This window comes from Schistocerca serialis, chromosome 1 (genome assembly GCF_023864345.2).
Source record: "Schistocerca serialis cubense isolate TAMUIC-IGC-003099 chromosome 1, iqSchSeri2.2, whole genome shotgun sequence".
NCBI classification, from domain to species: Eukaryota; Metazoa; Arthropoda; class Insecta; order Orthoptera; family Acrididae; genus Schistocerca; species Schistocerca serialis.
In genome coordinates, this window is record NC_064638.1 from 527914361 (window position 1) to 527933023 (window position 18663).

Sequence of the window (18663 nt, forward strand, 5' to 3'; positions counted from 1 at the left end):
TTAAATCAGAAGAAATCATTCATTAGCAAAATTCCATCTTACTCTCCTAAAGAACTTTGGACACCTCAACCTTATGCAAGATCAATGCTCCGGTTATCTATACCATTTTTCTTGTTTTTTCTTATTTGACAGATGTTTTCTCCCATGTCATCCACCCATCATTCTGTGGTCTTCCTTTTAATATTTTGAATTAGCATCTGTGCTTCACATCTACAGGTAACAAGTGGCCTAATCATAACCTCATACACTGAGGTGACAGAAGCCATGGGATACTTCCTAATATCATGTTGGACCTCCTTTTCCCCTGGTGTAGTGTAGTGTAGTGTAGTAATTCGACATGGCATCGACAAATCGTTTGAAGTCCCTTGAAGAAATATTGAGCCATGCTGCCTTTACAGTTGCCTATAACTGCGAAAGTGTCACCAGTGAAGTACTTTGTGCATGAACTGACACCTCTTTTATGTCTCATAAATGTTTGATGAGATTCGTGTCAGGCAATATGTACAAATCATTTGCTCGAATTGTCCAGTGATCTCCAAACCAATCGTGAACTACTATAGTCTGGTGACGTGGTGCACTGGCATCCACAATTCCTTCATTGTTTGTGAACACGAAGTCCACGAATAGCTGCAAATGACCAAGTTGGCAAACATAACCATTTCCAATCAATGGTCAGTTCATTAAATGTAAACACAGACCACACCATTATGGAACCACTGCCAGCTCGCACAGTGCCTTATTGATTACTTGGATCCATGCTACACTTGAACCCCATCATCAGCTCTTACCAGCTGAAATCTGGATTCGTCTGACCAGGCCTGGTTTTCCAGTTGTCTAGGTTCAACCAACATGGTCTTGAGCCCAGAAGACGCACTGTAGATGGTTTCATGCTTTAGCAAAGGCATTCACATCACTCATCTGCTGCCATAGCCCATACACACCAAATTTCACACCACTGTCCTAACAGATACGTTCGTCATATATCCCACACTGATTTCTACAGTTATTTCATGAAGTGTTGCTTGTCTGATAGCACTGACATTTCTATGCAAATGCCACTGCTATTGGTTGTTTAGTGAAGGCTGTTTGCCACTGTGTTCAGTTGTGATGGGAGGTAATGCCCGAAATTTGGTATTCTCAGCACACTCTTGACACTGTGGATCATTGAATACTGAATTCCCTAAAACTATTTCCAAAATGTATGTCCCAAGAGTCTAGCTCCCACTACCATACTGTGTCCAGTCTTAATTCCCATTGTGCAGTCACAGTCATGTCAGAAACCTTTTCACATGAATCACCTGAGTATAAATGGCAGCTTTGCCATTCCACTGCCCTTTTACACCAAAATGCAAGTTTTTATTTCAATTGACATGGAATTCACTTTTTTAGCATTAGCTCCTAGGTATTCAAAATGTGCTACATGCCCTAAATTAAAACCTGCTGCTGACCAATTATCCAAGTAATTTCATATATTTAGTTTCTGGTTTGTTAATTTTCACCCCTCTAAGCTGTGTGGCTCCTTTCAGTTCCAACACTACCCTCTGCAATGGTTTCCTCCCAATAACTGCAATGCATCAACATACCTGTACATCAAATAAGCAAATACGAAAATAAAAGGGAAGCTCAAGAGTGGCATTAAAATTCAGGGTGAAAGGAATTCAATGATAAAATTCACTGACACTGCAATCTCAGTGAAAGTGTGGAAAAATTGCAGGATCTGTTGGAACAGTCTAATGAGCACGCATTATGGATTGAGAGTAAACTGAAGAAAGCAGAAAGTAACAAGGAGTAGGAGAAATGAGATCAGTGATAAACACAACATTAAAACTAGGGACCATAAAGCAAAGCTGTTCTGCTAGCTCGGAAGCAAGCCGAACACCAGAAATGAGGTAGACATAAGCAGTTACCATAGGCGAAGAGAGAATTCCTGACCAAAAGAAATCAAATGCTGGCATTAATTTGAGGAAGCAATTTACGAGAATGTACATCTAGAGCACAGCATTGCACGGGTATGAATCTTGGACTCTGGAACAACTAGAAAAGATATGAAAGTGCGAGATGTGCTATAAAATGATGCTGAAAATTATATAGACTGATTAGACACAAAATGAGGAAGTTGTCCATAGAATCAGCAGGGACGAATATACACAACAAAATGAATCAGGATGTTTAGTGTATTCTGAGATGGAGTGATAGAGATCTAAAACATTTGGTATATAAAATTCCCAATTTTTTCAATACAGAAACATGGTGAATACGATATTGAAGATGCACTGTGTGTACAAAACTAAATAATTAGGAAAGGTATTACTTTCCATGGGAAAAAGTAAGATGCAGGACTGTGCACTGAGCTCCCCTCCAAAATATACCACAATTTGTAAGCTTTTCAGTCTTATAAATGCTGGATTATAAAATCTTACTCAACTAATCAATTTCCATTCTTTCATTTTCGACAATGTGTTTTGAGTGAAGTCATACATAAACACACATTTATTACCACAATCAATTGCAGTCAAATGTTGACTTTCTAGACTGGCACTTTATGACCAAAGTACAGATCTTTCAATAAAGTAATGACAGATATAAAATAAAAAATGAATACCAATCAGGTGCCCACTGTTGAGCATCGCTGGATATTTATTTTCAGGTTGGAGATTTCCTGTGAAATATAAAAGTAGTAGTAGTAGTAGTAGTAGTAGTAGTAGTAGCAGCAGCAAAAAGTTCAAACTTATCAACAGAAATATGTATTTCTAACTTGGCCAGTGCTAGTTAGGTCCAAAGCCCAGATACAAAAGTATGAGATTTGCACGCAAGGATGAGCAATACCCCCAAGTTTAGTCTCATGTATGCTTGCTGGCATTTTCACAACTCATTCAATCAGACAACTGCAAATCACATTGAGATGTAAATGAGGCTATAACCAGTGTTAAACAGCTTAGTCAAATTTGGAGATGCATTAAAATTATTCAGAAAATGTATATAACTACACCATAACTATGCCTCTTAAGCATCACCACAAGCAGGCTAGATGACATTGCTTCAATAAATTACTTTTCACTTCTTTACAACAATATCCCCTTTTACAACAATGATAGGTGATACATATGCACAATTAAATTTTTGAACACATTTTCTAAGTATAACTTCAATTAGTTATCTGTTGTTTCTTCTAAGATTTCCTCTTTATTATACACTGCATTACAAAAACTGAAGCATTTGCAGGATGTGGTCTGATATCAATACAACTACACAGATGCTGCACACTTTGGTGGGCAAGCATTATCAGCACTCGACAGTGAAGTGGTCATTATTAAGGATCTCCATTTGGCTGACTGGTTGAATCTTCCAATATCTAGATTTTTGGGGCATTTGGATGTGATAGAGACCTGATATCTGACCACATAGGAAAGTGTGATCAGCTGTACTTATCAAGTACCCAGTTGATTATGTCTGGCCATTACACAGGAGGATTGCCGTATTGCGCACCAAGCAAATCCTGACTTTTCACATTTGCACCTGGCATCGAAGAACAAGTAATAGACTCCTTGCAATATTCTGTGTCATCTTGCATCATTGGTTGGAAACCAGCAGCAGTCTGACAGATTTTTCGCCCCGTGCACATACCACCATTAATACCACATTACAAACGGCTGTGTTTGGAGTGATGTCATGACCAGAAAGTTTGGACAGCTGATGAACATCAGTTCTGTATTCTGTGATGATTCGAGGTGTGTGTGTGTGTGTGTGTGTGTGTGTGTGTGTGTGTGTGTGTGTGTGTGTGTTTGTGTTTGTTTGAGGTTTATGGGCGCTAAACAGCGGGGTCATCAGCGCCCAAACGCATAAAAACAGGAACACAGGTAGTGAAGGGGCTAAGACGAACAGCGAACAAGGGGAACAGCTAAAAGACACAGACCTGACGCAGTTTCAAATCCTCACATACAGAGGCAAAACAAGAGAAGGAGTGCACTAAAAAAGGAAAGGAAACAAAAAAGGGAGGACAGAAACCGAAGGGAAACAAGGAGGTATTCGTGACTGGCGGGTGAGCCAGTCATCCAGCAGCACATTAAAACCCTCTCCCTAAAATCCGTGGCAACAAATTGGACAGGACACAAAACCGTAAAACCTTAACCACAGACGTTGTGTCGTCTTTCAAAATAGAGGGCAAATCCGGTGGCAAAGAAACCACTGCCGTCTGGTCAGAGAATAAAAGACAGTCAAGTGAAATGTGGCGGACAGTAATCTGGATACCACAAGCACTGCAGATTGGGGGATCCTCCCACCGGAGTAAAAAACCATGTGTGAAGGGACTGTGCCCGATGCGGAGGCGAGTGAGGAGAACCTCATCCCGCCCTGCATGACTGGTAGGACGTACGCCATGGCCGCGTGGTGGCCTTGACCAGACGCAGCTTATTTTCACCGACTGCCAGCCACTCCTCTTCCCACCGACGCAGAACGCGAAAACGCAGGAGGGAGGTAACAGCATGGAGGGGGACCGCACATGCAACAACGTGAGGGAGGGAACACGCATCTTTGGCAGCCACATCTGCCAGTTCGTTTCCCCTAATACCCACGTGCCCCGGCACCCAGCAGAAGGAAACCTCCTTCCCCTGCTGTTGCAGGTGGAGTAGGGCATCACCATGGATGTTCCGGACGACCGTATCTGCTGGGTACAAGTGTTGCTTGGTCTGAAGGGCACTCAGGGAGTCAGAACAGATGAGGAACTTAAGACTGGGAACACATCTCATCTGCTCCAATGCCCGCAAGATCGCAAACAATTCGGCATCAAAGATGGTAAACGCCGCAGGAAGCCGTAACTTGACGACTCGATCAGGGAAAACAACAGCACAACCAACAGAGTCCCCCTGTTTAGAGCCATCCGTAAATACTGGTACATGGTCGGGATGCTAGTGTAAAATATCATAAAATAAGGAGGTAAAAACAAACGCAGGAGTGCAGCTCCTCCGGTACTCCGACAAGTCTGAAAGGACGCCGGGCCTTTGGAGCAACCAGGGAGGCAGGCAAGTAAAACCTTGTCGTTGGGGGGCCACACGCTCCACACCAAGGGACTCAAGGAAATGCTTGGCACGAATCCCAAACGGTCTCGTTGCCCTGGGACGACTGGAAAAAGAGACGTTCCATAGGCGGTCGGGCAACGGTAGGGTACGCAGGGGAGGTAGGACAGGCAAGGAATTGACACACCCGGCGCACCATGAGGAGTTTCCGCCGGATGGCGAGCGGCGGTTCCCCTGCCTCAGCACACAGGCTGGGGATGGGATTGGTACGGAAGGCACCAGTGGCCAGCCTGATACCCTCATGGTGTACTGCGTCAAGTATCTTCAGATACGAAGGCCTTGCTGACCCATACATGGTGCAACCATATTCAAGACGCGATCGGACGAAAGCCCTACAAAACTGCAGCAGACGCGCCCGATCTGCTCCCCAGGACCAATGGCTCAGACACTTCAAAATATTCAGTGCCTTCAGGGCCCGCACCTTGAGGTCTTTAAGGTGAGGCAACCACGAAAGTTTGGAATCAAAAGTGAGGCCCAGGAACCGCACAGTGTCGCTAAAAGGAAGAATGGTGTCCCTCAGACGCAATTCAGGGGAGGTAAAAAGACGTCGAGAACGATTAAAATGAACACACACATTTTTGTCTGCAGAAAAGGTAAAGCCCGTCTTCGCAGTCCATGCCTCTAATCGCTGTATCGTAAGCTGCAACTGCCGACTAGCAGTGACAAGACTGGAGGAAGAACAGAAAACAGCAAAATCGTCCACAAACAAGGAGCATTGGGCAGGACTCTGGATAGTGGACGTGATACTGTTAATGGCGACGGCAAAGAGGGTGACACTTAAAACGCTTCCCTGAGGAACACCATTCTCCTGCACATTACCAACCCTATATCGAAAGAGGCGGTGGGAAAGAAAGGACCGAATGAAGATGGGGAGACGGCCACAAAAGCCCCACTCATGGAGTTGATTGAGGATATGGCGGCGCCAAGTAGTGTCATACGCCTTATGAATGTCAAAGAAGACACCTAGACAATGCTGGTGACGCAGGAAGGCCTGTTGGATGGCCGCCTCAAGCAGGGTCAAGTTGTCTATAGTGGAATGACATCTCCGAAAGCCACACTGAGAAGGGCTAAGGAGCTGCCTGGTCTCGAGCAGCCAAACCAGGCGACGGTTGACCATGCGTTCCAACGTCTTCCCGACACAGCTTGTCAAAGCAATACTCCGATAACTACTGGGATGCGTTCGGTCCTTCCCAGGTTTGAGGAGGGGAATCAAAATCGCCTCCCGCCATGAGTCAGGGTACGTGCCAGATAACCATACCATATTAAAACAATTCAGGAGAACTTCCTTGGAAGGCAGTAACAAGTGCTGCAGCATGCTGTACCGGATTTGATCATGACCAGGCGCAGTATCATGAGCCACAGACAGCGCCGAATCCAGTTCCCACATTGTGAAGGGGCAGTTGTAGGGCTCAGAATTTGGAGACCGGAAGTCCAAGGGACCCCTCTCGATGGCAGTGCGGTAGCGGCAGAAATCTGGATCACAGGTAATAGTGGCGGTAGATTCCGCAAAATGCATGGCCAGTGTCTGGGCAATGTCTCTCGGCGCCGTGAGAAGACTTCCCTGATGCAGCAATGCCGTGACAGGTAGTTGGCTGCGTTTCCCGGAAATCCTCCTGATGGCTTCCCATACTTTCGTAGAATTAGTGGAGCGGGAGATGGAGTTCAAGAACGAATGCCATGACCGTCGTTTGCTCTCTTTAATCATGCGCTGCGCTTTGGCCCTTGCCACCCGAAAGGCCGCAAGATTGTCAGCTGAGGGATGGCACTTGAAGCGGCGCAGAGCTGCACGGCGGGCTCGGATGGCTGAGCGGCACTCACTCAGTGGTCCACCAAGGGACAGGACGCCTCTTGGGATGACCGTGGGATTGACAATTCAGCAGCATGGGAGATCACGGCTGTACCATGGTCTACCCATTCGTCGACACTGGCACGGTGTTCCAAAACAGCCAGTTGGCTGAAAAGCGTCCAGTCAGCTCGGCAGACGTGGTGGTGATTCGAGGTTCTGCACTACCCCAGATGACCATTTGGGAGCATGGTGGTGACATGTGGAGAAGTCCTATTCTTCCAATGTTTTGGAAAGGCACAGCAGTGTTATTCCTGGCATCACATTATGTATGACATCAGGTCATCACTGGTAGTGACTGAGTTAACTCTCAGTACAAGAGTACATCACTGCCATCTTCTGTCTTCTGTGTTACTGACTCTCACACCATAGTAATGAGGTGCCAGTGTTCAACAGCATGATTCTATGAATGGTCTGCATTATGTTGGGACTAGCTCATACATCAATCTTTCCAGTGCCAGCATCTGAGATTAAATGATCAGTTCACCTCAGGAGAGGTTACAATTGTTTCTGACACCTTTCCTAACCAAATCAATGCATGTGCCCAGACCAGAAGAGGTGCAATGTCATACTAATAAGTGGGCTCATACTACTTAGTTCTTTGCCAAGATTTTGTAATCACTGAAACATCAAATAACCTGTCAACCTGTGAAGTTTCTTTGTTACCCGCTCCTCTTACATGTGCTTAATTTTCTGTCATGTTGTATTCTTTCACATATTTATTTACAGCCAGAAAGAATGCATGAAAGTTTTCATCATTGCTCTGGCACTTGATAACACATGCCATTGATTTATCTGCCTCCTACTTATAACGTTCTATTATTGGAATATCTTAGAATCTGACAATACAAAAAGGTACACAAGGTTTGTATGAATTCCTGACAGTGACATGTAGTACACTTGACAGCACAAAAATTTCATAAACTACAGGAAACTATGTCAGTATTCCAGATCTGTTCCAAGAAGGCACAATTTTTTTCTGCAAACAGAATATGGTGACACATTTTTGTATGGGGTCCACCTTTAGCACCTTTGTTAAAGTGAACACAGACAAAAGAGCTTCAACCTCAAGATGAGAATATCATTATTTATCTATAGATATACTGCCATCTATAGATATATTGCCATGTTAACTGAAAAGATAAACAAGGTGTGATCAAAGAGACGGGAATCTAATTTTGCGGGCTTTATACATTTGATTTTTTTAAAATATTTTGTTGGTGCACCTGTTCTTGATGTATATCTGCATTATCAGCTGCTTTGAATATTTAGTTAATTGTAGATAGCCAAAAAGGTTGTGTGTGTGAGTGCCCACTGAATTTTTACTTTAGAAAAATGAGCAAAGAATTTGCATTAAATTTTGCTTGAAAAATAGAATGAAGTTAAGCATCACAGTTGAAATGTTACTGGCTTTCAATGAATGTACTACAAGACAAAAGCTTTCCAGTGGTACAAATGTTTCAAAGGTGATTGAGAAGCAAATCAATTACTGACTACAATGTGCAAGAAGTAAAGATAATGGTCCTGGAAAATCATCAAATGACCATCAGAGAGGCTGCTGAAAATGTCAGCATATGCTTCAGCTCATGCAAAGCTATGTTTTCAGATGTTCTGGACATGCAGCAAGAAAAGTTTGTTCCAAAATTTTTATATGTCGACCAGAAACATCTCCCCTGCAGACATCACTCAGGTATTGCTGAATGAAGTGAACAACAATCCCGGTATTCTAAAGGTTACAGCAGGTAACTAACTGTGGGTATAAGGGTATGACATTGAAACCAAGGCCCAACTTTGTCAATGGAAACTGCAGTTGTCTTTGTATTCCACATATGCTGTAGTTTCAATAGTTAAGGGTTTGCTTTTAACTTGCACTTGTATTACTGTCCATGTTTAACTCCCCTTGTAGTTGTCTCATCAAGCACTGTTCATATTTTACTTTGCTCATTTATTTAATGTAAACTGGTATACAGCCACTGCTTTGATTATAATGTTAATGTTAAAATGCAGTACCATCACACTCTCAAACTGTAGGTTCCCTCAAACACCTCAATTTTCCTGCATTTACTAATTTCTGTTTATCTTATTGATATTGCTTAAGTTCCTCATGTATTCTGTATTTACATTGACAACTGTCTCTTCTTTTTTAATTGGTTGTGTATCACTCTCCATGTTTCATACCTCTTGATGCAGCCTTGTCTAGTACTAATTTTATTAGTTTTGTTTATTAATAGAAACTTATGTAGGCATGCTATTCCTATTTTGTGCTAAAGGTTTTCCTGTAAACTCCATTGTTATTTATGTATTGTTCAGTTTTTACTATTTCATTGCAAAGATGTTACTCACTGTATGTTTCTATTTCACTCTAGATGTGTTACTTCTCTTCCAATGTTGTCTGCTAACATTTAACTTCTTTGGTGATAATAATCAGTAAATGTCTGAAGATGGCCTTTTAAGCCGAAAACCGGTTAGCAATAAAAATAATATTGTAGAACAAAAGCAAACTGGTACTTTTCATCTATTATTAAAAATCCATCAGACAAAAATCCTCCAGTACTCTTTAAAACTAAGCTTAAAATTGAACTTTACATTTCAGTTAATACCTCATTTGCCTTCTCTCGACCTACAAACTCTTTAATAATACAGCACTGATCTATACAGAATTTTTTTTTTATTTTTCATGCTTTCTGAACAAAACACAAAAATTGCAAAAAATTGATAAGTCTGTTCTGTGAAATAATTTGCAAAAATGTAAGAAATAAAACAGATTAGAAACACATCAGACCTTTAAACGAAGCTTGAACAGCAAATGAGGTGCTGATTGAGAACGTAAGCTTCCAAGTTCAACGTAGAATCAAAGAATTCTGAAGAGAACTAAACGATAATTTTCAGGTGGATTATGTAGACTATGCAGTCTGGTCTTCAGTGGCCCTGACATTTCTATCACTATCCAAGGAATAATGAAGTTCAACAACTTCTCAGTCTCTCAAATTTTTCAATAGAAAATTTTTCAAATATCAGAAAAGAACACACGTGACAAGATCTAATGTATGAACATTCCAGCTGCTACAGTTCTTTGTTTATGATTTTAAATATTGAAATACACGATTTTCCAAAGCAATATCAACCACATCTTTGGTTCAGTGTTTGAATTGCTCTACACGATTTCAAGGATCATTCAAATTCACATAAAATGTTTCATTTCTTGATTTTAGACAAATCATTTCACTAAACTTTTTTATAATTTTTATTAAGCTGCCAAATGCACATGTGTCCAATGCTCCACCGGTACTAAACAATGATTACTGCAATATGCCTAAGAAATTAAATAATAGGGGCTGCTGAACTCAGAACCTACTGATGACTCAGCCAAACCTAATGTATTTCCCTAGCTGCCCTGGTAACTGTCAAGAGGTGATCAAACTTTTACAGCTGCCAAACTCTCCAGAAGGCACTTATTACAAAAATGTGTTAATCTTTCTTAATGGTGCAAATGCCATCAGTGATCAGTTTATGGAGAAACAGACCAATGTTTTATCAAAGAGTATGTTACCGGTAAAAGCATGAGGTTGCACTCCGGCAGGCATATGGAGACATAAGCAATATACGGAAATCATTCCCCTCGTAGTGACATTGATGGTATCTTTGCACATAATAGTGAACAGCATCAATTGCTTTGAGATATTACCTCATTTCATCCATTCACATTTTTAATATATAGCATGCTCTCCTGTGTTGTACCATCTCTCACTTTCCCCAGCAAATTTTGTGCAAGTTATTCAACACAAATGAGAATTTTTTGCTGATCTGTTACATTTAAAATGGGATGCTGCAAGAAGCTTTATTCAATTGAAATTCTCTCACCAACTAGTGTCAGTATTACAATTTTAAGTACTTACCTAACAACAAGATGCTGCATCCACGAATGCATTACATCTCCAATTTTTACAACCAACACAAGCAGCATCTTGATGCTTTCAACATATCTGTCACCATATGTTTTTATCAAACTACGAAATAAAGTCTTGTTCAAGATCTAAGGTTTTACTAAGGGTAGTGTAGAGTACAAAAATCATGGCTTGTTTCCTTAAACTTAACTTTCCAACAGACACTACATTATATGAAGTTTCTTTATTTCATTTGGTAACAGCAAAAAAGTATTTGCTATTATATTTTGATGTCATTCAGTTATCAAAGAATTTCACCAATGATTTAACACTAGCAACTAAACAGTGTTACAAATCACAAATTTTAAGGATTACTTTGTAATAACAGGTGTCCTGACAATGAATGAGTGATTCACAAAAACTATGCAATAAAAGCCAGTTCACAAGTATGAAAGTCAATTCAAAATTTTTCAAATACAGCGGGAAAATTAGAAATAAAGACAATAAAAACTTGTGGAGGAAATTATCGAAATAAATATTTATTGTTGTTACATTAACAAATACTCCAGCTTTAAAGAAGTATAACTTCTATGCACCGATTAAAATAACTGATTGATGTTTCAGCAAGTTGAATGGAAAGGACCACTTATCTGCCAATTTCAGTTTTTTCTCGTGCTTTGTGCACTCACTGTGTCACCATTTTAGAGACATGAAAAACCTTGTCAGGCAAAACACATTACAAAGTGCAGAGAATAAGGAGTCAAACAGGTTTACATTAAATGCATTGACACATGGCATGCTGTGTACCAGCCAGCAACATTGCCCTTGCAACCAACATTCAATCACAGAGTAAATTTTATCTGAGCTACAAGCTGCTGTTTTCATTACCTCATTCTTCTTAAATAGCCAATCAACAGGACCATGTGTGTTTCCTTACAGAATTCAATGAGCATCCACCAGTTTTCACAGAAATTATGGCTTCCTGCATTAGAATCCATGGGATCATTACAAAACCCTGCCTCTCACCTAGAATTTTGAGTTCAAATAGAAAAGTGCACCACAAAGTTATTTAATATATCTGGAACAGAATCAATAAATGCCAGGTGATGTATATAAGTTCTTTAGTACAACTCAATGACTTAACAATGACACCAAATTATATCTCACCGGCAGTAACACGCAGAATTCTCTGTCCAAGACATAAAAACGGGGTCATAACATAATAATGAGGTCTTTTGGGGTACAGCACTAGCTCAGCTGGATAAGGATGAAAACCCACATGCACAGGAACAGAGTATAACCTGCTGTTACAATGAGTTGGAGGTAGTACTCAATTGCTTGAGTACTCATTTAAAAAAAAAATGGACCGTAATACACTACATCTATATGTTAATGGCTCCTGAAGTGCTATATGAAGTTCCAAAATGGTTATAATTATCAGCTCCATATAAAAATCATTGATCTGAAATATTCCCAATTCTAATAATTCAGAACAAGAGAGCCAAAAGACGAAGGGTCAGGCAAAATACTTACTACTCAGAGGTAACATCTTTTCATAATTTCTCGAGGTGGAAATTTTTCTTGCTCGAGAAAAAAATCAAAATTTTCGAAACATTGTAGCAAGTAAATAATGCTGCTCTCTCTGAGAAAATATTCAAATCAAATCAACCAGTAACCAGTGATTAGTAATATTGCCTAATGGGTGTAGCAATTGGATCATTTCAAATGTCTATTTTTCCATTTCTTTACTATCACCCACACAAAACAATTGCTTTCACTTAAACCAATATAAATAGAAATGCCTGTATTAAAAAAAATCAAGAAAATATATTCAATACCAGGAAAAGCAGTAGGCATTACTTTTACTGAGTGTAGTTGTGATGAGTTTTCCCTTCTAATTCTTTGACTTTCATCTTACTTTAATCCCTGCGTTTTCAATTATAACTACAGTGGAGATTGTTATCCATATCTCAGTGATACAGATCCACAATTATTCACATTGTCAACCATGAGTAAGTAAGTAGTCTAGTCCATTCATGCACAGACATCTCACTGGCATTTTCCACCAACAATCTGTGCTCCACATTTTTGATTGAGTTAGATAGCGTGCATTTAATTATTTTACGAGTTAGACGGCTGCCAAAAATGGAGAATCTGCTCATAAGTTAGCCAATAAGTATGGTGTAAGCACTTCTACAATCAACAATATTAAGAATACCGATTCATTTTGAAGTGTGCCTGCAAACTTTATGGTGAACATGGGAATAACCATTGAAAAGTGGTGAAGAAATTGAGAAACCAACTTTTGATAGAAGTTTTCTATTGTTGGTTTTTACAAAAACGATCACCAGAACAACCAATATCTGGTCCTTTGCTCTGTGAAAAGGCATACAGTTATAAAATTTGGTGGCAATGAATCTTTTGTGGCAACTTAAATAGTTTTAGAGATTTAAACCCTGTCATGGAATTCGCAAACTGGAACTACTTGGTGAAAAACATGTCAGCTGACAGAGGCAGTAAGTTGTTCTAAAGATGGTTTTCGAAAAGAAGTACTGATAAGGTTTGAGTACATTGTAAATCATTACTGTGAAAAATCCTTAGCTTCTTAGCAAGAAAGGATATAAAGCAGAGAGCAAGTGACAATATTAGTTTGCACAAATGCAAGAGGGACCCATTAAATCCCTTTGCTCCTCATCAGCAAATCCAAAAACCTGAGACACACAAATCACAACAATGCACTTAATTTATAAAAAGCAAAAAACAGACATGGCTGAAGTCCAAAATATTCACTGGCTTATTCATTCATTGGTATGAAAACTTATCCCTGATGCACGAAAATTTTCAAAATGAAACAAGAGAAGGTCCTAATTTTACTAGATAATGCATCAATCCATTCTTCAGCTTAACTGTTATAGAGAAGATTGATTATTCACAATAAAATATTACCTCATATCCTTGCTACAACCAATGGATCAAACATTTTTTAAACATTAAAATAACTATAGAAAACAGTTTTTATGTTGATTATTACTGTATTTACTCGAATCTAACCCGCACTCAAATCTTAGCCGCACCTGAAAAATGAGACTAAATCAAGGGAAAAAAATTTTCCCGAATCTAACCCGCACCTGAAATTTGAGACTAATTTCAAGAAGAGATAAAAGTTTTAGGCTGCACTTCCAAATCGAAACAAAGTTGGTCCATTGTAATACGAGAATTTAGGTCGAATGAATGACGATACAGCTACAGTAGTTTGGTTCGAGTCTTAAGCTTAGCAGTTAAGCTTTACCAGGTAGCCATTGCTATGTGTCAGGCGCTCCGTCCGGTTTAATCGATTGCTTATTTTTCTTGATCTGATAAGTGCCGTTCTCTTTGTTATAGGTGTTTACGTCACTCTAAGCTGAAAATGCATTACTGTACTGTGTCATGCATTGTTTGTCACATTCTGACAATAAGTGTTTACAGCCTGTTACCGCTCGCGGCATGGCTTGCTTTTGTGAGAGGGGAATAGTCTTACTAGCGAAACAATGGCAAGAGACTGCTATTTGTTGTTACTTACACTGCTGCTTTCTTTGATAATGATCAAAAAGAACCAAATAATAGACTGCGTATGATAGAAAATGTTCTGAATGAGAGTTTAGCGAAAATTTTTCTCCTTTTGAAAATCTTTGCAGACATCTCTAGTACATTACATTCTGCACAGAAATTAGTCATCTTAGATTTAAAAATCTAGTCAATTGCCGTGCTTCATTTCTGACTATCACTATTACGCATAAGAATAATACAAATATAAACATGACATGATATGTATATTCTTCCACATTTGCTGTTGTCTCACTCTAGTTCCGTAGTTTGTTAGGCAGGCAGGATTTAAATGAGATAGCAGCAAACACGAAAAAATACATGGCAAAATGTTTATATTCGTATTATTCTTATGGTGACGAGAATACTGCATGTGCTTCACAATTCATAAAAGTTCCTATTAGCAACCATCTCTTCTCATAGGTAGGAAGAAATTCAGAACGTAGAGTTGGCCATATTGACAAACACGCCAAACAGTCTTGCCTGTCCAATTTTCGTAGTACACTGAAATGCTGCTACATTCGAAGATGAACAATACGGAATTCGTATTTACTTCGTTGGATAATGTATGAAAATGCAGTGGTCGAAACTCGGGGCGGAGAAAAAAAATCTCTTCTTCCACTTTTTTTAAAAATTTATTTAATGACGCAGAGGTATTGGCGTCAGTATTTATCTTCGTGATGCCTGTGTAGCGCTACATACGTTCGACGGCAGAAGTTAGTTTTGGCAGCACCTACCAACATTTTTCAGAACTTCTGTTTACTTTGCACTCGATTATAAGCCGCAAGAGGTTTTTTGGATTACAAAAACCAGAAAAAAAAGTGCAGCTTTGATTCGAGTAAATATGGTATCTGTTTAAGAAAATTAAGAAGTCATTTTATCATTTTTGAGTCAAATGATTTAAAGGAGTGTTGTTACATGGTTGTAGATGCAGGTATTTGATTAAAAATAAGACCAAACAATGCTCAAAACAAAAATTCAATACCCAATATGGATAATTTGTTTTGGAGGATATAGATGAATTAATGACAAACATACAAATGTGCCAGAAATGTGATGCCAATGATATGAAAGAGTGGCTAACTTGAGACCAAGGTTTTTGAAACATGTGAAATGATGGCATTGTTGAAGGCATATTGCAGCAAAGGACCAGCAATACATGCAAGACAATGAAACAGAAGAAAATGTAGGTGCAGAAAACGATACAGGGCCAACTCATTTTGAAGCATTTTAAACCCTAGAAATCACTTTCAGATTGTTTGACAAACAGTGTGATAAGTGAGTTTACTACAATTGAAATGAACTGATGATGCAGCAGCAATGTAGAGAAAAAATGTATACGTCAAATGACATTTCCAAATAATTTAAACTAAATTGAACTACGGCGACTGTCCTATGTGACTTTTTGGGCATTTCATAAGAAAGGTTGCTGTGAATTAGTAATTTTAAGAAAACATGTATGTATGTACAGAAGTGCGAGTCTAAATCTCCTAATAAATTCTCTTTTTGGTTTATTTTAACAAGTTTAATTTGTTTTTGTTGTTTTCAATGAACAACAAATATGTTCTAATCCTAGAAAGAATCAGAGCAATGCACCTGAAAATAATCATATGCACGCAGCATACGTTATCTTTCTAGAAGTAATTCTACAAAAATCTCTCTTCTTCATACAGGCAGTTATCTAGATTTTCAGTTATCCAAATGACTTGTTACAACAATTAGTCAAGTTAATCGAGTCTCTACTGTACTTGATAAAGTAACTAGGAGGGCAAAGTTTACACACAAATGCAATTAATAATGTGAAGATTAATATTTAAAGCTTGAATAAATGATTGTTAGCTGAAACACTGTAGTTCCTTTCATGAAACATGCTTCCAGGCCTGCAATTTCCTCTTAGTAGACATCAAATATGTATTAGATGTATTTTCCACTCCAGATTTATCTCAGGCCAGAAAATTTAAGACAGTCACTGGGAATTTAACCTTAGATATCTCAGGTTTTTTCAGTGTGATCAATGGTATTCTTTTAGGTGTTCAGCAGGGTTTTTTCCCATTTTATACCCAAAAGGGAAAGAACTACTAAACACCAAAAACTACTTAGTGTAACACCCAGAAGCATTAGCAACAACTGACAATGGACAAACCTATAAAGCACTATCTATTCAGTATAGAATTTTCCTAATTTCAGTCTAGGAAGGAACCACGTGACATGATTTCTTTTTTGTGCAGTGTACGGTATTACAGATCTGCAAGCGCACACACATTACAGGAGAGCGGAAGGCAGTTCATTCAGCTCAAAATGGTAAGAATGAAAAAGAAAGTAGATACACATAAGGGCATAGAAGGGTGGCACAAAAACCTGTCATACTGTCAAGCTTCCTCTAGGCCCAGGACAATTCCACTGGCTGATGGCAGTCTGTGGAGATGGTTGTGTGAAACATTTTGAATCCATGCCATCAACCCATGTGATGATAATAGAAAAGAGTATGCGACAACACAGGAGTTTGTGATCCAATGGCTACACTGAGTGAAGGTTACATGGGTCCCTGTCAACTGGCATCACTGTTGCCATTCATCACTTCAACTGCAGGCAAAAACCAATAGCTGTCTGTAGAATTACAACACAGACATTGTCAAAGATGTGTACAAAATCACATTACGTGACCGGTTGACGCAGGCGCGTGAAGCTTTCAGCTCCAGCCCAATGCTACTATCTAACACCTTCTTATGCCAACTCAGCTAGAGAATAGCAAAATATTTTGTGCACCATGTCATGACATAAGCAAGTTTATTTTATGCTTCACGAGTAAAGCACTCAGAACTTCTCGCTTACCATCTGTACAATGCACACAATATCAGAACACTAACATATGTTGCAAGTGTACACAATTTATCTGTTGCCACTGTGACAAGCTTATGACAAGTTATTCTGTATAAAGAATCACCTGTGTGAAGGAGTATTCTCTGTAGGCTGTGTGCATGATTGTATCTGTTTGTGAAGGTAGTAAAGTTTGTCTGGCAAATTACAGACAGCAAAATTTGGTGCAATTAGTATGTAAAAGGTAACAACTGTCTCAATAATAATGCCTGCAGTGACTCAAACTGAGCACAAACGCACACTATTGTCATTCACTTCATTTACCAGTACGAATTTCACAGGAGTACTAATCTGATGAAAAGTCTGACAGCAATCAGCATTCTGTTGCCCATGACAAGATGAAACATATAAACTGATGTTCCTAACAAACTAAATTCTCTAAGATAATGTCCCAGCTGTGCAGTGAACTAAAAGAAAAGCTAAAACATTACATACAACAAGACAAAAAATATTTACACGTGCTGTCCTATAGAGCATTAAATGCATTGACAATATTTTAATTATAATGCAATATCCATTCCAAAAATAATGAATATTTATTTACAGTCTAACATTCTAAATATATTTCCATTAACAGCAAGCAATGTCCTGGGGGGAAAAAGGAGACTTTCCAGCTTCTGCCTAATTTTGCTTCAAATTATAGAACACAGAGCTATTTCTACTGCCCTTCCATTTATAAAACACCTTTTATAAAGCAAACCTACACTGTTTGTATTTCCTCCCAGGGCAATTCTAGAAGACAGTCAAGGGGAGGGGGGGGGGGGGGGGTAGGGAATTAGGGCAATGGAATATGGCTTCACAAAAGGAGAGAGAGTTGGGGTCCTCTACCGACAAACTGTTAAAATTTGGTGTCGCTTAAAGTAGTTTTTGGTAACTGTTTTGGAGTTTGGGGTAAAAAATGTGTATTAATAAATAAGATACCTACTTTTAAAGTTAAACGATATTTATTGGTATAGGTAGTAAGCTTATTTGCCACTCTTATTCTTTTGTTAAAATGTGTTTGGATTGCATTGCAACCCATGTTGTTACATAATTATAAAAAAAAAGATTGAATCTGTTGGAGTAATATATTCACTGATTTCTGAATATCATATTACCCACTGTAATATGATACTCCTTACCTTCCCCATGAACCATGGACTTCGCCGTTGGTGGGGAGGCTTGCGTGCCTCAGCGATACAGATGGCCGTACCGTAGGTGCAACCACAACGAAGAGGTATCTGTTGAGAGACCAGACAAACGTGTGGTTCCTGAAGAGGGGCAGCAGCCTTTTCAGTAGTTGCAGGGGCAACAGTCTGGATGATTGACTGATATGGCCTTGTAACACTAACCAAAATGGCCTTGCTGTTGTGGTACTGCGAACGGCTGAAAGCAAGGGGAAATTACAGTCGTAATTTTTCCCGAG

The 18663-nt window shown here is 39.3% G+C and overlaps 1 long non-coding RNA gene across 1 annotated transcript in view; it reads right to left on the minus strand.

The window, feature by feature from the left end:
- Nucleotides 1-11198: 11198 nt before the first annotated feature.
- Nucleotides 11199-18663, minus strand: part of LOC126474867 (uncharacterized) — a 29202-nt gene continuing 21737 nt past the window's right edge. The window contains exon 4 of the long non-coding RNA XR_007586590.1: nt 11199-11825. This is a non-coding gene — a long non-coding RNA (uncharacterized LOC126474867). The remainder of the gene's footprint in view (nt 11826-18663) is intronic.